The sequence below is a fragment of the Lygodium microphyllum genome, chromosome 19 (assembly GCF_053477565.2).
Source record: "Lygodium microphyllum isolate KBCC chromosome 19, Lygodium_microphyllum_v1.1.10, whole genome shotgun sequence".
Lineage (NCBI taxonomy): Eukaryota > Viridiplantae > Streptophyta > Polypodiopsida > Schizaeales > Lygodiaceae > Lygodium > Lygodium microphyllum.
The window spans coordinates 14,575,239-14,602,254 of record NC_141153.1 but is presented as its reverse complement, the minus strand read 5'-3'; the positions used below and the strand labels follow the sequence as shown (position 1 = coordinate 14,602,254).

At 35.8% G+C, this 27,016-nt stretch overlaps 1 pseudogene; it reads right to left on the bottom strand.

Annotated features, from left to right (window-relative positions):
• The window catches only part of LOC148019589 (uncharacterized), a 47,229-nt pseudogene extending 20,497 nt beyond the window's left edge, over positions 1–26,732 (bottom strand).
• Between the last annotated feature and the right edge of the window lie 284 nt (positions 26,733–27,016).

Below are 27,016 nucleotides of genomic sequence, written 5' to 3'. Positions count from 1 at the left end.
GATACCTTCCGCCAACCTACCAGACCTTGAAGATGAATGAATTCTTCAAGCTCAAGCAGTTGGAATTAACCCTGGAAGCTTACTACTCAAAGTTTGTAATCCTACTAAAATATGCGCCACCTATGGATATTGCACAGCAAGTATCCAAGTTTTGCCATGGCCTAAACACTCCTCTAAACCACCGTCTTGAAGCAATTCGTCCAACAAACTTGCAAGACGCATTACTCCGAGCAAATCCAATCGTCCAAGAAATTAAATCGGGCAATTGTAGCAAAGATGACTATGGAGATCAGGATAAGAGATGCCATATGTGCAGAGAGATAGGGCACATGAGTAGGAGATGTCCCTACCATCAATGCTTCCATTGTAATGAGCTAGGACACATCCAAGCAGACTGCCCTGATCTAAGTCTAGAAGACATTGAGCCTCCAAGAAAATGAAACTACACAGGTGCAGTCTATGGATATATAGACGAATCAGATGAAGACGAAGATCTAGAGCCCACTAAACCTTATTAGGAGGACTAAAATTCCTAGAAGCTTAATTGACATGTAACACAATTGAGAATAAATCCTACTCTTGTACCTATAGTTAATTTGAATAATATGAGTGCACTACTTGAAAAGGGGGGAGAATGTAATATTTCCATGCAATAAAAGTTAGTTGGTTAGTTCGAAAGTTAGTCAATTAATAAGTTAGTAAGATTACTAACTAACGACTAAGGTAAAAACTGACTAGCATTAATAGCTAATAATTTTCATTCAATTAAAATATATTTAAAAAAATCAAGAGTCATAAATCTGACATTTTTCTTGGATTGATAAAAGGACCGTAGCCACCCTTCATAAAAAGTACAATGTGAAAGGGACTTATGAGCCATATTAATCACTAGTATTAATGTGTATAGTTTGAATGGTCCAAAAATATTAGATTCTTGGGGGGGCGGGGGGGGGGGGGGGGGGAGAACTATTATATTTTAGATATTATCCTAAAAATATAGAACTAAAAGTCATTTAAAAGAAAAGACAAGTGATGTTCTAGTTAGTTTTGGAGATTTTATAAATAAAGAAATAAAGAAAAGTGACAAGAAAAATCGCACGCACCGCAATCGCAATCTACAGACAATAGACATCACTTCGAACAGAGAAAAGAAGAAGGAGTGAACTAAGAGCTTTCTAAGCAAGTGTTTCGGAGTTTTACCCCCCTTTTGGAGCCAATGCAACCATCAGATTTATGATTTGAGCATAAAATCATTGAGTCTTCTAAGAGCCCCTCCACTCTCGTTCTCAGACTTATCCCCTCCTCTCTAATTCATTATAAATATGAGGCATGGGGCGGCACAAGGGAGCATAAGGAGACCCCGAAAGGCTGCAAGAGAGAGGGAGAGAGAGAGAGTATACCCCTCCAAGAGATTGTGAGAGAGAGCTTGAGGGAGAGAGAGAGAGAGAGAGAGAGAGAGAGTTACCACGAGAGGCTACACAATTTCCCTCTATCTCGATCCTCGATTTAACCATCTTCTCTTTCGCTCTCCCATCTTGAATCTATTCCACCTTCTTAATCTCTTGAGTCTACTTGCGGACAATGGGCTCCAAGCGAAGAATGTTGCGTGCGGATGACAATCCTACAACCAGCAACATAGCTTCGGCCAAAGGCATCACTATTAATCCAATTGCGGTACCGATCGTAAGTAATGTATTTTTTTTTTCCAATTGATAGATGCTTGTTTAATGCTCGTAAGAGATGCATTAGGATCCATACCTTGTGGTACTAGAATAGGTCATTGAAAAGGATAAATTACATCTCAAATATTCAAAGATGAAGTTTGTGAAGTGCTTGTATCAAAGGGAGTTAAATTGCACCTAGTTGCTATGTGTTGAATCCATGCATAACATAAGCAACATATGGGACGCTAAAGTATTGAGCATCGATGAGTCTTTGATTAATCTTTACCGAGGATAATATTGTTTAAAGTTTGCAAATGCATATACATGGTACATACATGGGAGAGATTATGTAAACTTTACATCGATGACATGCAAATCCTTGCCTTAGGAGAAAGGAAGATAAAGCAAAGAAAAAATGTTGCATAATAGGGAAATGCTAAAAGATAATTGTCACTTAGAGAAGAGGCATAAATGCTCTTGCTAGATTGATTAATTTGCATTGAAATGATAGGACTTACGTCATGTATAGTATTGGAACCTTTAGCATATGCCTTAGGCTAAAGGAGGGAATATTAAGTAGATTCTACTCTTTGGCCCCAAGGGGGAGAGCGAATATGCAATGGAATTATTGTCGTGTCTATTATTGTATTGTTTGAGAAAAATACAATTAGTTTTATTGGTTGATTGAACAACACCCTAAATGTTTTTCTTTCAATCAAGGGATTGTTGCATTGTGATTTGGATAAATATTCCAAGGCTTGTGTTGATGGCAAATGCATGGCAAGGGTTTGTAATGACAAGTTACCATGGGAATAAAGGAATGTTTTTCTAGAATGTGATATTAGGGATGATTTCTTTGATTGTGCTTGAATTTTAATTGGATTAATTAAGGAAGGATATTTTGCACACGTGGATCATCTCCAAGATTACATTGCAGATTATCCCAAGAGGGCATTGCTCGATTCACAGGCGGATGGTCGAGTGGTAAAAAGGCCAACCACGAAAAGGGCATCTCACTCCTAGACCGCTTGTGGGTTAGGTGGAGCTCGGGACATCCCTCACCTATCCAGAATGGAGTTGGAGATCCTCGTGAGCCCAACGTCTGGGACACTGGAAGTTCCTATTCTAGATAAAGGATGGAAATTTCTGTGCCATGAGATTTGGACCGGGTACTTCTGTTGGACAGAAGGGATACATAATCCTCCTGTATGGGACTTAAAGATAAGTTAACTTGTTTGATACAAGGACTGCTTGTTTTGTTTTTGTGTATGTGTTGTAAATTATGTGAATGAAATCTGTGCCCTAAAAGGCTTAATTAATGAAGCTGATTTTAAATGTCGCACATAAATGTAGTAGGAACTAATTAGACAACTAAAGCTATCGAGGAAAGTGCGGTGTATTAAAGATTAGCCAACACCTACTACCACTACTTCACTTAGAGGATTTCTTGGTCTATCTTCATTTTATCACCAATTCATCAAGCATTATGTGACTATTGCAGCTCTTTTGATTAATAGGTTGAAGAAGGAAGCTTTCTTTTGGGATGCTCTTGTAGATAGTAGCTTCAACCAATTAAAAGAACTCCTTACTTCTGCTCCATATTTTAGTATGCTCGAATTTGTCAAAGGAATTTACCATACAATGTGATGCCATTGGCTGAGGCATTGGGACGATTTTGTTATAGGAACATGGAGATTACCTTTGAAAGCCATAAGCTTACAGATAAGGAAATGGCTATGCATATTTATGACCAAGAGATGTTGGCTATCTTGTATGCAATAAAGAAATGGCACCATTATTTTTATGGTGGCCAATTCAGAGTTCAAAGTGATGACATGGTCCTTAAGTATTTTCTCACTCAGTCTAATCTTACTCCTAAGCAGCATGGAAAGATGTTAAAGACTTTGTCATGAAGTGTATACCTTGTCAGCAAAATAAGGACAACACCCATAATCTAGGTGGTTTGTTGTAGCCATTATCCATTCCTACAGGAAAATGGATGTACATTACCATGGACTTCATTACTACCTTGCCTACTACCAAAAAGGAATGGAATAGTATATATGTGGTGGTGGATAGACTCACCAAGGTAGCCCATTTTATTCCAACCAACCAAGACCCAGTTTACTGCTTCTCAAGTGGCCAATCAACATTTTTAGACTACATGGATTACCGCAAGTGATTGTTTATGAAAGAGACTCAAAGTTCATGAGTTACTTTTGGCAAGTGGTATTCACATCCATGGGCACTAAATTGGCTCCCTCTATGGCCAACCATCCGTAGACTGATGGGCAGATAGAAAGGGTAAATAAGTGGTTGGAGACTTATCTTTGCCAATTCTGTTATGATGTTTAGAATTCATGGGATTGTTGGTTACACTTGGCTGAGTTTTCCTATAATAACTCCACTCATACTAGCATTGGAGTTTTTCCCTTTGAGGCTATATATGGCTATAAGGCGCCCTTATCCATAGTCATCTTTAATGAAATAATCAATCCTCAAGGGAAAGAAGAATTGGAAAGAATGTAGAGACTTCTTCAGCAGTGCAAGATGAATCTTAGAAACGCTCAAGACTAAATGAAAATGTATGCAGATGAGAAGATGCAACCTTTAGAGCTCCAGGATGAAGAATTGGTTTTGTTGAAGGTGCCCAAGTCTCAGTACACTACTTTGAAAGATGGATCTAGTAATAAGCTTGCTCACAAAATTTATGGCCCCTATTGAATCCTGAAGCGCATTGGAGACTTGGCATATAGATTGGAGCTACCCTCTTCTACTAAGATTCATAATGTATTTCATGTTAGTTAGCTCAAGCCTTTCTATGGTGATCCTATTGATACAGTTGATGAGCTACCACCTATTGATGAAGAATGTCTTATTCAATACATCCCAAAGGCTGTCATAGGTCAACGTGAGAAGAAGATTTGATCTCGTTCCATCATTGAATATTTGCTCAAATGGAGAGGTTTACCACCTGAGGAAGCTTCTTGGAGGCCTGATTCCATATTAGGTGAGTTTTCTTTCATAAGGGACACATTGGTGGCTCAAACTTACTGACTATGGAGCCAATTATGGTGCAGACAGGGACTTGACAGTAGATTATTTTAGAACAATTTCTATTTTGCCTAATTTTCAGAATTATGCCACCTACATAGAGTCAAATTACTCTTCAAGAGCTACATTTTGATATGTGGCATGTCTCATTTGGACAATTCTACCAGAATTTATGGCAGATTTGGTCCAGCAGTAAGGTCTGTTTATATAGCAAGCTGTCTATGTCATTTTGAGCTCATCAATTGAAGACTTTAAGGCTCCAAGTATCTTCGAAGTATTCTTGATCATGCATATAGTTGAGGCCTACTCTCATTCTTCCATTTAAATCCATATATCTTTCATCTTTTATTCATTTTTTCATTTGTAAAGTTAAAAACAGAGTAGCACGTTGTTCTATCCATCATTTTCCAGTCTTTGTAAGTTTGTTTTTGAGGGAAAAAACCTTTGGGATGGGATGGATTAAGAAGTTGGGAATAATAAGGATCTAGTGTGTAAATAATATTGATGCCATGTTACACTGACATTGGTATAAAAGGAGAGAACATGTAGTTTTTCTCATCTTTTGACACATTAATACATTCATGTCCTTCTCCTCTTCACCTTGCTCTCAGCTTCAATAACTTCTTTCTCTTTCATGACTTTCTCTCTCCTTGTCACTTTCTTTCTCTCTCTTTTGCACTTCTTCTTCTCTCTCTTCTACAATATTCTCTCTCCTCTTTCTCTCTCTCCAGTTGACTTCTTGACACACTTAGACTATCTAAACTAGTTTATCTACACATCGTATCCAAACTTGATTCTCAAACGAATTTCTCTCAATTACTCATCGTATCCAAAACTTGAGTCTCAAACCAATTTCTCTCAAGTACTCATCATTACAATCTACTAAAACTCCTTGTAACTCCCACAAAATATCTTATTCTAACTAGAGTTAGACAGTGCCATGTGAGTCACCAATAAGACCTCTCCATTCACAAAATGTCCCAAATCGAAGTAGTGGGAAAACTCAATGGTAACTGAGTTTTGCACTTGGAAAATGAAAACCATGTATCATCTAATGCAAAAAGACATTTGAAAAATGTTTGAGGAACCCAAGTGCCTAATGATCCAAATTGAAAAAGAAAAAATCATAAAGCACTCGTGATAATAGCATGGAGCTTATCAAATGTTCTTCATCACATATTCGGTATTACAAAAGCAAAAGAAGCATGGGATGAATTGGATAAAACCTTTGGCTCCCAAGCAAATAACTCAAAGATAAATCTTTTAATGAAAATTTTCAGGTTGGATACAAACAATTATGACTCTTTGGCCTCATTGATAAATAAATTCAAAAGCTTGAAAGTGCACCAATATTCCTTTAGTAAAGATATTGAACAAGATGAAGCCATTGACATACTACTCCATAGTGTGCATAAACATAGCAAAGGTTATGAGTAGGTGGTAGAAACCTTGAGGAATGTATCAAATAGAAAAATCAACTTAGTGGAAACCGATTTCTATGAGCAAGAGAGAAAAATCAAAGAGAAGGCCCAATATACTACATTGAATCCCATAATCTATGCACTTTATAGCAAAGGATATTCAAAAATTATTTGTAAGGCATGCAAAAAAGTGGGACACAAAGAGCAAGATTTTTGGAACAAAGGGAAGCCCAAGTGCAAGAGAATTTCAACACATTCTGTAATATTTCCATGCAATAAAAGTTAGTTGGCTAGTTCAAAAGTTAGTTAGTCAGTTAATAAGTTAGTAAGATTACTAACTAAAGACTAACTAAGATAAAAACTGACTAGCATTAATAGCTAATAATTTTCATTCAATTAAAAATATATTTAAAAAATCGAGAGTCATAAATCAGACATTTTTCTCTGATTGATAAGGACCGTAGCCACCCTTCACGAAAAGTACAATGTGAACGGGACTTATGAGCCATATTAATCACTAGTATTAATGTGTATAGTTTGAATGGTCCAAAAATATTAGATTTTTGGAAAAAAAACTAGTATATTTTAGATATTATTTTAAAAAGATAGAACTGAAAGTCATTTAAAAGAAAATATAAGTTGTGTTTTAGTTAGTTTTGGAGATTTTATAAAAAGAAAAAAATAAAGAAAAGTGACTCGTGAAATCGCACACACCACAATCGTAGTCTATAGGCAATAGACAACACTTCAAACAGAGAAAAGAAGAAGGAGTGAACTGAGAGCTTTCTAATCAAGTGTCTTAGGGTTTTACCCCCCTTTTGGAGGCAATGCAACCATCAGATTTATGATCTGAGCATCAGATCACTAAGTCTTCCAAGAGCCCCTCCACTCTTGTTCTCAACCTTATCCCCTCCTCTCTAATTCATTATAAATATGAGGCATGGGGAGGCACAAGGGAGCATAAGGAGACCCCGAAAGGCTGCAAGAGAGAGGTAAAGAGGAGGATACTCCTCCAAGAGATTGTGACAGAGAGCTTGAGAGAGAGAGAGAGAGAGAGAGAGAAGAGTTACCCCAAGAGATTGCAAGGGAGAAAGAGTTAGCTCAATTCCCCTCTATCTCTATCCTCGACTTAACCATCTTCTCTTATGCTCTTCCACCTTGAATCTATTTTGCCTTCTTAATCTCTTAAATCTACTTGCGGATGATGGCCTCCGAGTGAAGAATGTCGCATGCAGATGGCAATCCTACAACCAACAATGAAGCTTCAAGCGAAGGCATCACTGTCAATCTAATTGCGGTACTGGTCATAAGTAATGTATTTTCTAAATTATTAGATGCTTTCTTTGACTCTCGCATGAGATACATTAGGCCCATGCTATGACATACAGGAATAGGTCATGGGAAGGGATAAACCTCTTCCCACATATTTGAAAGATGGAGTTTGCAAAGTGCATGTATCAAGGGAAGTTAATTACACTAGTTGTGTATGGCTTATTCATTGATAGGGCAATCAATCAGGGGTTATGAATAGAATAATATTAAAAATAATAACATTAAGAATTGTGCATGCAAGTGTTAAGTAAATTTTGCATAGAATTGCTCTTTGACCCCAAGGGGGAGAGTAAATATGTGATTGAATTATTATCGTGCCCATTCTTGTATTGTTTGGGGAAAATGCAATTAGTTTTGTTGGTTGATTGAACAACATCCTAAATGTTTTTCTTTCAATCAATTGATTGTTTCATTTTTATTTGGATAAATATTCCAAGGCTTGTGTTGATGGCCAATGCATGGTAGGGTTCTGTAATGACAAATTCCCATGGGAATAAATGAATGTTTTCTTAGATGATATTAGGGTTGATTGCCTTGATTGTACTTGACTCTTAATCGGATTAATTAAGGAAGGATATTTTACACATGTGGATCATCTCCAAGATTGCACCACGGATTACCGCGAGAGGGCACTACTCGATTCACAGGCCGATGGTTGAGTGGTGAAAAGGTCAACCACGGAAATGGCATCTCACTCTTAGACCGCTTGTGGGTCAGGTGGAGATTTAGACACCCCTTGCTTGTCCAAAATGGAGTTGGAGATCCCTGTGAGCCCAACGTCTAGGGCATTGGAAGATCCTATTCTAGATAAAGGATGGAAATTTTAGTGCCATGTGATTTGGACCATGTACTTCTGTTGGATAGAAGGGATACATAATTCTCCTATATGGGCAGGAGACAAAGATTAACTTGAAGATAAATTAAGGAACTTGTTTGTCAAAAGATCTATTTGCTCTGTTTTTGTTCTGTGCTATAAATTATGCAAACAAAACCTGTTCTCTAAAAGGCTTAATTAATGAAGTTGATTTTAAATGTCACACATAAATGTGGTAGGACCTAATTAGAAAACTAAAGCTATCAAGGGAAGCAGGTGGAAGAATCCGTGATGGGTCCGTCCTATGGCTGGGTGATCGTAGAGAGGTGGGAGGCTTCTCATAAGGTTTTACTGATGATAACTTTAGGTATTGTTAAGTTAGAACCCAATTCATGCCATTTTAGGGGACTGGAATGTGACTCTGCCCTATGGGCAGAGAGGTTGAGTGGTGCATCCCTCTCGTTTCCCATTCTCTTTGAACCAAGTGCAGTATGGATCTGCTTTAGATTGGGTATCTCTACGTAAAGTAGGATGTCCAAAACCCGATGCTAGGATGCTATCAGGAGACCTTGTCTACTAGAAACCCAAATTTTAGGTCGATCCTAGTGGGTTTGGTCATGGACGTTCCGTTGCGAGGCGGACTTGGGAAACCCTAGGCAACAAACCCCGAAACATTCCATGGGAGTTCCGAGTAGCGATGCCTAGAATCATTTCTTGATGGACTACTAAAAGTGCTTGGACAGCCGATAGGCAGGTACGTTACACATTCGAACACACCATGAAAGAATATTGGAGTTAGAAAGTAAGTTTTGTATAAGAAACAAATTCTAAACAATATCATGAAACCCTTTTTATGAGTGGAAATTTACCTACACTTTTATCTAGCACTGCATGGACTAGAGAACTCGCCAGCATTCATGGGGGAACTACACTCATAGGTGCACTCATTTATAGGATAGTATAGTACCAAGAAGGGGTGTTAAAATGTAAGTATGGTGCTAGAGACACATGTAACTAGATCCCATAAGCAAAGTATGAGGTGTGTATCCAAGCTTCAAGGCTATAAATAGATGTACTTGCTCAACCATGAATCATCAAGTTCTTCTCTCTTTCATTATGGTCTCATTTTTGTTCTTCTTCTTCCCTCCTTAATCCCATATCTTCTCTATGCTCACCATGTCTCTTGGCATCAATGCCTTTAACATTGAATATCACCAACCTAACACTCATGCTCCTCCATCTTACAATGGTTATTTGGTCTTCTTTCCAACATTGAATCCCTAACTATCTTTCTCCTATATAGCATGATCCTTAATCTACATGTTGACTCCATCTTTCCCTTCTTTCTCAAAATTTGTTTGAGCTTCAAATCTTGACAAAATTTTCTCCCTTGCTAGTTGTTTCCAATTGGACTTTAGAATCAATCCTTGGGTACTCCCTATTTCTCCAATGGGATCCTACAAATGTTGGCAAACACATTTTCTCTTCCTCTACTATATTGCAAGTTGTTTCCCAAATATTTCTACTTTGTGGAGAGTGCCCCCATGTGCTTTCTAGAACCTCTAGTGTATGCTTCTTATCCCTCACCTTCCCCTTATATAATATGCATGTCCTAACATAATTGAATAGTCACAATTATTATCCCATTTAGGTCTTAATACTAAGCAATGCTGTCTAGAATCCCAAGGAAATTGATAACTTTGTTATTCAATTGAAACACCCAAATATACCTTATAGGGGAAACTTTGGCTTACCATGATAAGGATCAACTTGAGGTCTCTAGTTGACAATTCAATGGTCTCATAACAACCTTGTAGCATCAAGAAAGGGTAGCCACTTGTGTGAACAACCATTCTCAAAGTGGACTAGTGTTGTACTTAGTTCAATGAGAGTATGAAACAAGGGGGAGAAAAAATTTTGACCTCTCTATTGATAGGGCATAGTCTCACCCTAGTCCTCTAAAATGGCATTAAGTTAGTTCTAAGACTAGACCATAGGTCAGCCCTATTAATACTATCATTCTGATGAGAGAAGCCTCCCAACTTATTCAGGACTACCCAACTGTAGGATGAACTTGCTAGGAATCTACCCTCTCGCTTCCTACTCACCCACAATGAAACATGGTTTACTTAGTTTTCTAACTATCCTACAGCATTAGTTTGATACTTAAAGTTAACTTCCTTAATTATGCCCATTAGAATAGGTTCCCTCACATTACTTAAAACAAAGACACTAATATAAGAGAAAGCAATCATGTGAAATTTTTCTTTTTAATTATAAGAAGTTGATATAATAATACTAGCCCAACCAATCATATCTAGTTCACAATCAGAGCCCTACAAACCTAAAGGCAATCCACCAAACCTACCCATTAACTAGTACAAGGTTTTCCAAGAATACTTTCCTAAGATCATAAGGTACTTATTTGTAATCAATAGTATTTCCCTAGAGCTTGTATGCTAAGCCATTCCCCATGACAAGGACTATGAATTGTCCATGACAATGTGCTTCAATGCAGAAGCTCAAAAAAGAGCAAGCCAAAATAAAGTATCATCATACAAGTGATGGATACCTTTACTCCCAAGATTACCTCTGTATTCCAAGGAGTTAAGATGGTGTGGATTATTTTTAGGCTAAAATCTTGTAGAAGTCTCAAGGCATCCCAATGGCTAGATATTTGGATTATATAAAGACTCGTAATTATGTGTGCAAGATCTAAGACTACTTACAAATGCTCCAACATTGCATGAATCTTTATCAAGGAAATATTAAAACTATCTGGATTTCCAAAGAGTTTAATCAATGATACAGATTTGAAATTCACTTCAAAATTTTGGACTTGCCCATCGCACACTATCGAAACTCAATTATGCTTTAGTACTACTTATCATCCACAAACTGATGATCAAATTGAGAGGGGAACTAGATCATCAAGGTATCTTAAAATTATATTATGATAAAGAGATAGGAAGGTTAATTGAGCATGTACCCCTTGCGAAATCCACCTATAATGTTGTATACCAATGGACAATTAAGGTGTCCCTATTACAAGCCCTATATGGGCAAGAATACTGACTTCATTGAATTTTTTGAGCCCCACTCTCAAAGTGGAAGCTTGAAGTGCTATGCTCAAAGAAATAGACCAACTAGTTTAGGCAATTTTCATTACATCAAAGTTTCCCAGAATAGGCCAAAATCTTATTCAAATCCCCAAAGGACTATATATACCTCCAAAGAAGGAGACATGGTTTTTCTTGGAGACATAATTTTCTAAAGGGTGAGAGATAAGTTCATTATCCCTGAAAAGGTTAAAGAGACTTACTCCAAGATACTATGGACCGTATGATGTGATCAAGGTGATGGGAAAGGAACTTATAAGCTCAAACTGCAACCCCATCTCAAGATACATAATGTATATTCCATGTGAGCATCCTCAACCATGTGTCTCTTACCTTGAATATGTACTCTAGAATGAATAGATAGTGATGAAAGCCCAATGGATTATTGAAATGCAATCGAAAAGGCCCCTTGAGACAAGGGACAGGCACTTGAGAAGTTAAATCCTAATGAAACACCTTGTACAATCGAATGATTGTTTTCGACATGATACTACATGGGTAGATGAGGCTTCCCTTCAAAAACAATACCCCTAGTTCCTCTCAAGATAAAGACATCATGATTTCTTTTAGGGATGATGTAATATCTCCATTTCACAACTTTTTACTAATAAAATGACATGACATTTTGAGGAAATTGAATTAATATGCAAAAGATGTCGACCAAGTTTCTTTGTTGAGCAAAAGTGAATTATTAGGACATTTGCATATTTACATGTTGCTAAATATGAGCGTAAATAATAGGATTTAATTTTTGTATTTAAGACACATGAAAAATCAAGAAATTAAAATGGAACATTGAATGACAAAATCAAGTGAAACTATTTGTGTACATGCATTCATCTCAAAAAGTTAGTCACTCTTTTTTGTGGCACCTTAAATCAATATTGACAGCACAATAGAGTAAACCCATGAGAAATAGATGAGGACACATTTTTTGAGCTATAAAATAGTGCTAGGAATAAGATAAAATGAGTGGGAGAAAATAAATCCTAATTTTCTTTTGAGAAATAGAGGAGGGGTAAGAAATAATGTGGTTGAGAAGATATGACTAACAAAGCTCAAATCCGATCAACTTTGCCTTTTTTGAAAGAAAAACATTGGAAACGAAGAAAAGCATGTCATGCTTTTCCCTCCCCCAACTCTCTCACTTAAATTCGTGGTGTTCATTATGGATATGCTAAACAGGTAGAGAAAAGCAAAAACCTTGAGAGTATTTAAAAACACATTAAAAATAATAATTTATCTCTAAAAAGTATACCAATTAAGAATTAAATTAAGTTAACTCAAGAGATCATCAAATCAACTTTAAAAGTCACTTTCTTTTTAGGAATGAAAAATGTGTATAAATGAAAGGGTAAACTCATCTACATCATGGTCATTTAATAGTTAAAAAATATTTTATGTCTATGGTATTACATCAATGAACTAAGTGCTTATAACAACCAAATGGAAAAGAGAATAAATTGATAAAGATCATTGGTATCTCCATACCAATGAGTATTGAGAATCTTGTGAGATGATAGAAAAAATCCCTTTAGAGACAAGGGTCCTATGCTCTTGTAAGAGTGGTAGGTTTTTTATTTGTTTTTAAATGTGAGTATCTATTAGGATAAAGGACTGAGTGATAAGTACCCTTTAAGTGGCCTTGTGACTCAGCATAGCTCTGGAGGCATGGGATACCAAGGCTCTAAGCTCATGAATCTCCTATGACCATGGAAGGAGTGTCATTACATATGGCCTAACTTTGTAGGGTTGGATGGTCCCATCCTAAGTGGGGCAATTTTAACCACTCCTATGGAAGTGATGATGCCTTTGTAATAAAATTATGTAACTAATATGTTAATATTTTTCAAATTATTTGTTCACGTGCTCAAACATTGGGTTAATGAATCCCAAGAAATGGATTAATAAAAGAAGTTTCTTTTACATGTTTAGATAGTGCGATAGCATGCCTTACTAATTAGATAATCAAAACAACCCTATTAAGAAAAGTGGGCAGCCTTGATCTCAAAGAATGAGAGTCCATAGTTGGGTGGAGTTGATAGGTCAAGTAAATTTCCTAAGATAGAGCTATTAGAATATGATGCCCCTCCAAATTTTGATTGGATAGAAGTAGCTTAATACTCTTTTAATAGGTTGAGTGTGATTGAGCACTCATCCTAAAAGGAAGTGGAAGTTAAAAGGCAATTCTACTCTCTTTGGATCAAGTGCAATGTTAGCCAACTCTCACCTTGGGTTGGTTGCAAAGTTAATATTCTTAAGTAGGCACTAAAATAGGGATGACCATCCCATCCTTTCTTTGTGATGTAGGATTAGAACTTCCATTTTGAAATAAGTGATTTGTTTCTGGAAGGGAGAGTATGTGGTTTTGTGCATGGACTTAGAGATTTGGTCAACTACCAAATCACTCCTTAAGGTTTTAGAAGAGGCACCTCACATCCCATCATTGTAGTCATACGGTACCTTGGTGATATATGTATGTGTTATATGTCAATATCCTATATTGAAAGTGAAGAATTTTGTCTCAATTACCTTATTCTTTGACAACTTGTCCTTTTAAGGTTCTATTCTAGAGCTTTGCTTTTTGTATTGAATTCTTATTGATTGTAGAAATTTTGCTACCATTTTCTTCATTGATTTTTAGAACATTTGAACCAAAAGTTGGTATAGTCCAACATATTACTCACGTGCAAAAAACTTACTCTTGAATCAAAAAAGCTATCAGCAACATTGTAACAAAAATCAACATCACATTGTATGCCAGTATTTAGTGATAGTTTTTGAAGTTCAAAATATTCTATCATAGGAAGACCTATAACATTTATGTTCATTATGAGACAATATAAAATTTGTATACTATTACAAGCATGTTGCAATTTGACTTGTAATTGTGAGCACTATGAAATTTCACTTGTAATTGTAAGCATTCTATATGTGAATAAATTAAAGGATTCATAACTAAATGGGAAAATGTTCTTAGATCATCTCTCAAATATAAGTGTATTACAAAGTTTTCCTTTTATCAGATGTATGATTATTACTTGAATTTTAGTTTGGGATAGAACATGTTGTTCTTTGAGTTTTCTAGAAAACTATTTGGTGGACTCTTTATACTTTTATTCTAGTGTTATGCTTATTTTATTTGACATGTCTTAACTATAGTTCTCTATGCACTAGGTGAGTGGTAATGCTGGTTGTTGGTGCCAATTTGCAAGTGTGCTAATTTATAAGTTGTTTTAGCTCTTTTTTATTTTCAATATAATAAAAAATGTAATGAGTGGAGTCCATTGTGAGTATGCCATTGATTTTCATACTACTTAGTTGTTTTAAGAATATTGTTTTTGGCTCTTTAGACATCACATCAATAGTTGAATTTCACAATCCAAGGAACTTTCTTATCCATTGTTCATTCACACTAACACTTGTCTTTTTTTCTTGCATTAAAATGAGATTAAAACACACACATAACACTTTTTTTCTTGTTGTCATGTGAATAGTTCTTCATACTATTATTCATCCTATTGCAATTATTGAAATCATCTTTTATTGTTGTTCTACTTTCTTTGATAATTTCTAGCTATCCCACACTTCTAATATGTAATACCCAATTTCCATGCAATAAAATATTCATTATGTTGTTGTCACTAGCAATAAATGTATCTCAATAATAAAGATAAATGTCACTATTGATGAGGTATTGTATGCTAGTTAAGTGGGGTACTTGAAAAGATCTTCCAAAAGAAGCTTATAAAAACTATCTTTCTAATATAGAACAAGAACAAGGACTAGCTTGATGGATAGTTACTTTGTCATTAAGCATGTTTCAATGATGAATAAGGACTACCCCGCATGTAGCAATAGTGCTAAACGAAGTCCTATCGCCTCATGCCAAGTATGCCAAGGTCTATGCCTTGGTCATGATATACCCTCATGTAAATGCTAAACCTCTTTTTTCCATATCAAGAAAAGTAAAAGCATCTTCTTTTTGTTTTCTACTTCCTCCAAGCTGTAAAGGCTAATTATGCCAAGGAAAGTGTCACCCTACATTTCCCCCCAGCATCTCAAAATATAAACCCCCCCTCCCCCCCCCCCCCCCAAATGTCACTATGATATAAAGAGGGGAAAGGCATCATGTAAGGACACCACGAGTAGGATAGGACACCATGATTCTAAGGAAGGGTCTACAATCATCATCAACCTTGGATGGAACTCCCCTACCTTAGGTGTAGCTCTCTAACTTTCCACCACCTTCTCCTAACCAAGTTCTCTAGTATCCACTCTACTTCAATACAATATGATGGCCTCAAAGATAAGATTGCAATAAGTCTAGGGCAAGTTCCATCCATAACTAAAGTTGAGCAAGCAATAGTGATGATAATTGCCATCCTTATTTTGCTTCTACCACTAGTTTACCAAGTGACTTTAGATCAATTATATTTTATCTGGTGGAAAGACCACTTCTTCCTTCCATTTAAAATCATAAATTTGAAACTTTTGTACTCTAATCAAGACCTAATGAATCAAGACCTTTGCTTTTTTAAGAGAAACATAGTATACTTTTGTAGTTGTTAAGTAATAGCATATTGCTTGCTTTGTTGCTTTGATTCAATAAATGTAATTAAGAAAAGCACTATTTGAAAAAGATTGTATTCCTTGCCTTGGTATGCCTACTTTATAATTGTGTATGTAAATTAATAAGAAAACTATTGATGGATTGAGTTCATACAAGAGAGTATGGGGAGTAAGTGTTGCTATCACCAACCACACTATTAAGTTACACCACTAGGAATTGGTTTCATCTCATGTGTGATTGGACCATGTCTGCAGACTAGAGGTCTCTCTGCAAGGTGTGATTGATTACATAAGACCATGATAAATACTAAGGCGCTAAAGAGACCTTCACATGTCCAAAATGTGATCAATGTGTGACTGGTGATCCTAGATACATTCCACAAGGTCCTTATACTAGTTAGGAGATGGATTGGTGAAGGTCTAGTATCAAAAGTTCTAGTTTTGAGGAGTTTGCTTGATATCATATAATCTATCAAGAATAAAACTTGATACCAATAGTTTCAATCCAAAGTGGTTTTCTCAATATCAAATGGGGTGTATCTAGAGTGGTTTTTGGCTCGATATAGGGTGTTTTTGTCCAAAGACAATTTTGTGATTGACCAATGGCCATTATTTGTTTTGTTTAAAACAAAAGACTATTTTTCACTTTTTTTTTTGTATGTGATATAAAGGCATGAAACAAACCTATGCTAAATGACTAATTGAGGAAACTAATTTTGAATGTCCAAACTAAATGTGCTATGACCTTAATTAGAAAATTAAAGATATTTTGGCTAGGTGCATGGAAATTGAGAAGACAACTTCCAACATGAGAGTTGTCACATGATTGTGTGAACTCAATCAATTGACTGGTTTCTCAATTGTTAAAGTTTAGAGCTAAATGGCAACTTCCTTGGGTCAAGCTCTTAATACTTGCCATATTGCCATTTTAGGGGCCCGATGGAAGAATATGCCTCATGGGTAGAGGGATTGACATTCTACTCTCCCTCCTTCCTCACTCTCATTGAACCAAGTGTGGTGCTTGCCCCATTCAAGTTTTTGATTGTTCACACAATAGTGGCCTTCTTTATTCCACTCTATGATGCTTTTAGCAATCGTAGTTGAGTCTTTAGGAACCTCAAGTAGATCCTCATTGATCAAGTCTAACCCAAAAGCAACTTGACCATCTAATCATGTGCATCTAAGTGCTAACACTTAGGACAAGTGACTAGGTGAGTACCCAATATTACTCTCATGGTTTCTTAGGTAGGTATGTATCACATAATATTAGAGTCCAATCACTTAAGACGAGTACATTCAAGAAAAATAATTAAAAATGAGGCCTAAGAACTATTTGATCTCACTTTTTGAATTAAACTTTCAAGAAATGTGTTAGAGGATGGATTTTTTATCAGGTCATTCTTGATCAGCTTATAGACTAGGAGGTTTTTGAGACTATATATGCTTTGGCCTATGGGTCGAGTGATTATTAGTTTCATCGTTCCATTGCCTTGATGGTACTGAAGGCTATATTTGGCCCAGATTTTGTGGAGGCCCATGCAAAAGAATGGTAATAGTAGAATGGATGTCTCTTGGTTGATGCATAGAATGTTACTTACATCGACAAATACCTTAAAAGAGGTGAGGCCCTCAAGCAGGTTCATCTTATTGAAGTTTTTTGTTCTTCAAGACCAAAGAGTCTGAAACTTCTATCCTTGTCGATGCTTAAGAGTTAAAACTAGTATGTGTATGATTGGCTTGCTAGGATAATTGACCCTAGGCATGTTTTGATTCAACCTCGTAAGTCTTATATATCCCAAATCTAAAATTTTCTAGTGAGCTGGATTCTCCAATCATAACCATTGATTTATCTGAGACACATCCGAAGGCAAAAATCATTCACCCTAGAGCATCACTTAACCTGGATATTATTCTCATCATACCTTATCTCTTTAAAATCTTTGCAATGGATAAATAAATTGTATTCTTGAACTTGACTTATGTGACTTGTTTGAATTTTGAATTAAGATTGAAATTGGTATTTAAAACAACATTCTCCTTGTGTGACAACAACGAATTGATCCATGGTTCCAATCCCTAATATTCAATTGTCTGTATACATTAGTGATGTTTTCCATGGACTTTATCTAGAGAGATGAGTTGGTAATGATCCTTGATAAGATCTATAATCCATTCCCCTCTATGTTGAGCATTGCTAGATATAGATTGCAGTTTATATCTTGATTGATGATGTTTGTTTAGCATATCTTGAGACAAATCTTAAGTAAATTTGTTGGATGGATCAACTTACAAGATCTTCGTCTTTAGAGAGGCTAGAATAAACTCTCTTTTACACTTTAATGGCCAACAAATCGATCTAAACTTCTATATCTATAAGGAAGTAATCTCCGCACTTCCACTAGATAGAGTTGCGGTGATGATTGAGAAGATCTTGGCACAATGATTTATGCTATAGAGGGATTTCCAAAATTGCCAACACAATACTACATTCTTGATATCTTTGCTAAATAACCTATATTTAGCACTATTGATGTTAATGAGTTCCATAGTTGAACTCTTTTTATCTCATTTTGATATGATTAAAATAGATCTTTGAGTCTTTTTTTTATTTTGATTTGGATGATAATTAAAAATGGCTCTTTATTATTTTTTGTATTGTATTCCAAAACTTACCTAAATTTCTCCCCTTCTCATTTGGATCAGCCCAAGTCATTGCTTTTATAATCTTGATTACATCTATCCCTATTCTTTTACTATGAAATCAGCCTTCCTTCTTGGAGAGGGTGGTAATTTCTTGCTTCGGCACTTAATTACAGTAATTAGCAAAGAAACATAAATTGAAATGCACAATTTACCTTAATAATCTTGGGCATTGAACATCTTATTGGCCCCAAAACTAGCACCCCTTGTGGTATTTCTTTATCTTACATTTCAAATGGAGGGAGTGCAATTAAGATCCTTTGCCTCCTCCACTAAAATAAGCATCGCATCTTGCTATCGAAGCTAACTAGCAAGCCTCCAAACTCGTTTGCCCCTTGGTTTGCTTGGGGATTGGCCTTCACCATGCTCCTTGAAAGAAAAATTCAACCCCAATCTGATATTGGCTAGCTAGCCTCTTTAATCTCCCTAAAATTCCTCAATTTCAACTACTAGAATTCAAGTCCTAGGTCTTCCATTCTAAGCACACATCCCAATGTGACTGTCAAAATTCCTAATTTCTACTGTCAAGTAGGGTTTACAATAGAGATTGATTGAAATCTAATTCTTTGATGGCTCAAATTGCTAGAAAATGCTGAGATAACTTGAGAGATAGCTAGAGGATGAGAGAGAATACTAAAGAGTGAGAAATTTTGGAGTTTCATCACGAGAAATGCTAAAAACCTATTATTTCCCTACTTAAACAGTCATGGAAGCTATCACCTATAACTTAGGACCACCAAGAAGACTGTTGCTCCCTCTTGCTTGCTATCACCTACACCAAAAGAACCTTTCGACTTCTATCACCTGCTCTTGGAAGGATCCAAATTGCTATCACATGTTGTAGGACTAATCCTTGATGGCTAAAATTTGCATCAGTAACCTCTCCTTGCTCCCTAACAGCTTGCTTCTCTCTCACACTTGTTGGATAGACTTCTACCATCCCTTCAAAACGTTTTTTCCACTTGCATGGGCAAGTTTTGCCAAATGGTAGCCTTCTAATCCCATTCTCCAACATTATCTAGCTTATTAAATTATCTTTCAAAATAATAATTCTAAAAATTAATTTAATGGTTATTCTAATGCTCAGAAATCAATTTTACTAGTCAATAATTAAATTGGCTAGACCAATTTGTCTTCTAAGTATCCTTGAGCAGTTTATTAATCCTTAGACTAGCATTAATTAATTAATTAATGTCTAGTCTCTAATGTTGCCACTAACATTGGTGGCTAATAAATTGGTCTAGGCCCAAATCTGACACTAAGTATTACCACATAGTACTTATCAAACATATGTTGTTATAACTTTTGCATTTGGCATCCATTGTTTCCTTGGGGTTCTTGACCTCTTACCATGAAATAACCACCATGTGTATCACATGTGCTAAACAACCTTGCACATTTGATTAATAACTTAATCAAATGTTCTCTATAAGATTAAAGTACCTTAAATTTTCATGTTTGTGACATCTTATATTTGCTCCCCAAATTACTTAGTACCTTAATTGCCAACCATAGACATTATCTTAAAGCCACAAAAGGAAGATAATACTAGCAAAAGATTTTTATCAACTCCATCTTCCAGATCAAAGGACTTTCTTCAACAAAAAAACCAAGATAATGTAGATGAGCAATTAACATCGAAGAAGTTACCAAAAATTTAGAATTTGCAAGTAACTCGAAACATGTAAGACAATTAGTTGTCAAAAGTAATAAATTACTTAAATTTAATATTGCAAAAAATAAAAGTAAAATATTTATGCATATTCTTCATAAAAATAAAATTTTTTACCTCATTAAGCCTAGAAATTTTTTTATACAGATAGTACAAATATTTAATTTATATCCTTTCCTTCACAATTAGAGAATTTTCTTTGGATACAAACTAAGGGATGTGTTTGATAATGATTTCAATCTTGATAAGGAATGTATTTGTAATGTTGCTTTAAAAAAATTTCCCTTAGAGAAAAAAAAAATTTAAACTTTGGTTCCCATGTCTTGACTTTGGATACTAATTTGTTTCTTCACCCTTCCTCTATAGGAATTTCAAGAATAGCTTGAAGCATAGTCTACTAGTCCCCTTGAATCGATTTACAGTTTACTGAAGAATTATGAGTAGGATGGCAAAAAATGTGCTCATTCTCTAAATATGAGCATTGTATTGAGCATAAGCAAGCCATGAAGAATAAAGTTCTTTTAAATTTTAGTCAAATTTTTCCTAGAAATAATCAAAACCAAAAACCTTGGTTTTAAGATCCATATTATGGTTGAATTAGAATTTGTCAAAAAGCATATCTTTATTTTTGGTCTTGACAAAGTAGCCCAAACCCCCTTTGTTGTTATGTAGAAAACTAGTTAGTAGCTTGTCAAAGAGGATAGCCCTAAATTTGAAAATACCAATCGAGGTGAAGAAGACATAACCATGGCTTTTGACTACTCCTTTTAAAAGAATACAGCATGCCTCCTCCCATGTCCACTAACATTCCTTGTCTAATGGGAATGTTAAAAATACATAAATAATCCTTTGAATGGATTACAAATGCTCATAATTTCCTCTTTTCATCCATTATACCTCTTTTAGCTAAAATGTTATAAGCTCTAATGACTTTGCTATCCAAGAATACACTGAAATTATGCATAAAGGTCTAAGTTTGATTTCTAAAGTTCAAACTAATCTCTATTGTTAGTAACATTGTCTCTATTCACACCTTTGATATTATTCCATGATATGAAGCCACTCCCTCATCAAGGGGAATTTAATTTAATGGACTCCTTGAAAGGACTGATAAAAATTGCTCAAAATTTTGGATTTTTTGGTTTCAATAATCTAGAAATTAAATGGTTCTTGTAAAAAAGGAAATTTGATGTTCAAATTGATCTTTACAATTTTTTGAGATTGAGCCAAGACATACTATTTTATTGATTTATAAAAGTAGGCAACATAATTAAAAGATCAATAAAAGGGATTCCCATGGGATATAATTGTTCTCCTTTTTGTGGTGCAACTTATATCTCTGTTTCTTTTAAATTGAATTCATCAAGAAACTATCTAGGCTTGAAATGTTTTGATATGATGCCTTCCTTTAAACATTCATTTCTTATATGGATGGCTTATGCTTCATAAATAATCCAATTGTGAATCAATTCCTTATGGACGGTAAGCTAGTACATGATGATAACCCATAAAGCATATATCCCCTAAATATCATTTCACTTAGACACACATATGGCACATATTAAACCATATATTTAAACACATATATTAAACTCTCCAGACCATTCGTTGGTGACTACATCACCCATACTGCTTGGAAAAATGATAAAGTCCCTTATATTAGCATCTCCTACATCAGTGCTTTTGGAAACATGCCTACTTTTTTGGATCTTGTGTAATTCTACATTGATTGCTCTTGAATACCTTTCTCATTAAACTAGACCATTTCAAACAAATGCTTTTGGAAACTGCCTAAAGATATGGCCCAAAAGGTATATATTTCATTGTGCTCTTTGGATCTTGTGTAATGATTCATCTACATTGATTTCTCTTGAAGACCCTTTTCATTAAACTAGACCATTTCAAAAAAATGTTTTTGATTTAAAATTTGATTAGTAAACATATGATACATTTTTTAGAGAAATGAATATTTCCAAGAATTAAGGTTAATGTGCAAGAGCTCATAACACTTCTTCTTGGGGAGTAGGGCATCATGGTGGGCCTTACTCCTGATCTTGTAGCCCTACTCCCTGGAATGGGGACACACACACACACACACACACACACACACACACACACACACACACACACACACACACACACACGCACGCACGCACGCACGCACGCACGCACGCACGCACGCACGCACGCACGCACACACACACACACACACACACACATGCACGCACACACATTCACATATGTCTTTACAAAAAGATACACAATAGGCATATACATGCATATAGAAGATTCAAACTCTAATAAACACTCAAAAAATCTTTTTTTGTCAATAAGGCGCATGGCTTACCTATTTTCTTCCTAATTTCATCGACTAACATTGGCTAATATTGTGCTAACTAATTCTTTTTTAGCACGTTGTCATGACAAAGATGAAATCAATGACCTATAAACCAATGAAGATGATTGCTTCTCCATTTTACTTTAATTTGCGATCTTCTTCCCTTCTATCTTCCAACTTTTGGTTCAAGGTTGTGTGCTCCCCCTTTTTAAAATTAGTTGTCTACACTCATTCAGGCTAGAGAATACTAGGTAATTTATCTTTAATAAGGTTAGTCATCACTAATTTTTGCTTGTACTCATCATTAGCTATGTATAATTGACCCTTTACTTAATGAAATATTTGCATGTATGTTTTTTAAAGAAGTGAAATTTCACCCATTTTACCTACATGAATCATTTATAAATTTGGTGGTTGTAGACTCATACATTGCATGTCAGTCATAATTATCTCCCTCGATCTTCCTACTTCTTACATCATGTTTAGATCAAAGAAAATTATCTAAAACCAACACTTTATTGGATCATGATAGATCTAGAGGTAGGCAAAGCTAACCTACTACTTTCTAGATTCTAGAGTAAGTGCCCTTAATCATATCAATGATATTGTTTCTCCAAATTTACCTAAGAATGCATCTTTTAAATCCATGTACATATTCTAGTTTAGATTTGTTAAATTTTTGTAAGGCAGAGGGATTGTTGTAATTAAAACTTATATTAATCCACTATTGGACCATTGATTATCACCATAAATCATCAAAAGAAAAGTGCTACCAACAATAAAGGAGATTAGAAGTAACTTCAATAAAATGCAATAATCAGGAATGGATTGGTAAGAAATGATGAATAGGAAGATGTAGAAGAAGATAAGATAAAGCATAAGGAGAAGAAAGGATTTTTCTTTGCGAAAATCAATCCTAAGGGGATAATCTTAAGTGCAAAAGTGTCAAGGATTTGTAGAGATAACAATAATAACTTGAATTGTAGTACTTTCAAGTATAATCTAAAGTGCAAAAGTATCAAGAGTTGTAGAAATGGAAAGAATAACCTGAATTGTCAAAGATTTATTAAAGACCAGCCAAAAAATACAGAGAAATATGATCAATATAGGAGTTTTTAGGCAATACCTACAAAATAGTTTTTCATGCCTCTTGAACTATAGATATTGTAGAAATAGCCTAAAAATCATATGTTAAAAACCTACTACTTCATCATGATTGCAAAAGTTAGGAGGTTGGCTAAAAGAAAAGTAGGTCATTTGCAAACCTAGGCATGTTTCATCATGCTTTGAATATGGACATATCTAAAGATGTTGTCTATATATTTATGAGTCCTATGAAAGAGGAAAATCTTGCAAGTATTTTTGCATGGTTGATCTATGTACACAATTGAATGGTAACTGCAAGAAGCTTTCTTCATCAACAGTAAGAATTGGTACATGTTCAAGGATGGATAGAGCATGGGAAAAGTTGAGTTATTTTGAGAATGTAATTGATGATACTTATGAGTGACAAGATGACCATGAAGGCCATAAAGTTAAATCTTACTCTAGTTTGAAGCATGTTTGGAGATTACTTAGACTAGTTGAGAAGATTAATGAGAAATATGAAGATGTTCCAGTTTCTGATTCAGATTCAAGTTCAAGTGATGATGATGATGATTGTGACCCTTTAAATGTGGTTTTGCCAAAGATTGAAGCAAGGGAATGAGAGATGACAAGAGCCAAAGCAGCCAAGGATCCTTGAGTGCCCAAATCAAACAAAGAAGCTTACCAATGGGAGAGTGGAGCATCACATACCTTACATCAATAACTTAAAGGTATTTTGCATATTTTGGTGTCTTGCAAAATGTCATAATCAATCTCCAATCAGTTTTGCTAAAGAAGGAGCTTAAAGTAATGAAGTTATCATCATTAGGGGAATGGATCAGTTTGGTGATTGACAAGATCATTTTTGTGTTCAAGAAGCTGATGTTCTCATGGGTAAAACTCGTGAGGATTGTGGTTTTCTCAATCAAGATGCTATTATGGATGATTTTCTTAGTTCTCTTATTGATTTTGAGAAGGATAATATAGCAAGGAAGTTTGATTTCAATGAAGAGGCTTTACAACTACTCGAAATGCCATTAACACCATGTAAGATAATTTGTAAATTTTCCAAGTCCCAATTTCAAATAAATGATAAATGTTTGACCATGTGGCTAAATCTTGATCCATATTTGAAAGTGGGATTTGGGAAGGTAGCTTATATAGCATTTAGGGTAGACTCCACCTTTAAGTAAGACACGTAGAAACTAGGGTTTAGACACCATCACACTAAACCGGGGTATATAAGGTGTAAGAGTCCCAGTTTAGGGCAATCAATTATTTATCAAGAACATACTCTTCGCCTTCATCTTCAACTTCCATGTTTTCCTCATTCTTTCTCCCCTCATTTCTATATGTCTCTCTCCTCTTCTAGTCTTTCTTTCTCTTCTTCTTGCTCTCTTTCTCTCTCTTCAGTTATTTCTCCTCTCTCCTCTCAACTTCATTCATTACAAGTGGTATTAGAGCATCAGGCTTTGGTCCTTTTCTTTTTTTCTCTTTCTCCCTTTTCACATCCCAAAACCCTAGTTACTCAAGTTACAAGTACAAAGAGACGGGAGATGAAATCTTACATCGGGGGGAAGAAGCCATGGCTGGCATTGAAGCTCCAAGCTCTAGGTCTTCAATCCGGGCTCAAGTAATGCCGGGCCAAGCTCCATGATCAAGCTCTAATCCAAAGTTGTGATACCAATTGAAAGGTGAGAAGGATCGAAGCTTTCTTGGAAGTGAGCTATGGCAGAGAGCAAGAGCAAGAAGAGAGAGAGATACAAATGGGAACTCCAATAGTCACAATATGTGACCAGGCCTTCCTTTATTCAAACTGTCACTAAAAGAATAAAGAATAAAGTGAGGTGACAGGTGCTTGCCACTTGCAGTGTGTAGTGGCAAGTACTATTAGTGTAGTAATACATGAGCAGCTAGGCACAGACGCCTTTATCCCTAACACATCTGAAGCACTATGTGACAGACCTTGAACATCATAGTGCACTAATTGCAAAGGTCTCAAACTATTCTTGATATGCTTCATAAAGGGAAACCTTGCATGCTTTCCAAATTGACATGCAGGACATACATGGCCAAAGTCATTATACTTGAATTTGGGCAATCTAAGTACCACTTCCTTTTGCTGCATAGATTTCAGCTTTTGAATGTTAACATGGCCAATCCTCTTATGCCAAATCTCAACATCCCGTATAGCACCCTTATCATGTGCAAACATGGTTGTCTTAAGTTCTGGAATGGAAATGTCCAATGTAAACATCCTGCCATCTCCTCTGCCTCTAGCAATTAATTTGCAATCATTACGGTATTCTTCAATAAAGCATCCATCTGTGTTAAATCTCACACGCAGATTCTGTTCTGCCATCTATCCAACTGACTAAAGATTTTTTGTGATCGACAGTACATGCAATACATCATGCAGACTCTTTTTCTTGCCATCAGACATCATCAACCCAACAACTCCTATGTGCCGAATATCATGTTGGGTGTCATCCCCAGTACACACATAACCATGTGAACCCGCAACCAACTCATCGAACCACTCTTCGTGGGGTGTCATATGGTTAAAAGCCCCATAATCAATGTACCATCTCTCATCTTTGCTCTGCTTAGGTGCATTATTGGAAACATGTTGCATGGCAAACAATCTACACCTTGATCATCATGAGCACCGCTAGGTGATGCATAATTCCCATGCTGTCTTCCTTTAGCTTTCATTTTTGCCTGTTTCTTATGATAATCCTTGGCAATGTTCCCATATTTGCCGCAGTAATGATAATCTTTATCCCTGTTGGATTGATTATTTGACTACCATGATCCACCACCTTTGCCACGAGGTAATCTCCCCCTGCCTCTAAAGCCGCCAGATCCAAGTTGGCCCTGTGTATTCGTGTCATGCCAATTACTTTGTTGTTGCTGCCCATAGGTGTTTTGAGTGTCTGCACGACCTCAAAAAGAGCCATGGCCTCTACTGCCTTTGGCACACTGGCTAGAATAAAGGACAATGTCTCTGCTTTGAGACAAGCTAGAACCTATGTTCAGCCCAAGCTTCACTTCTTTATGCAACAATAGGGCAAGCAACTCATCCCAGTCAGGGGGTTCAGCTCTAATAGAAATAGAAGTGTCAAATGCTTTGTATTGTTTGCCAAGTCCATTTAGAGTGACTGCTATCATATCATCTTCAAACACTATAGATCCAATAGTGGCAAGTTGGTCCTTTATGGTCTTAATCTCCATCGTATAGGCT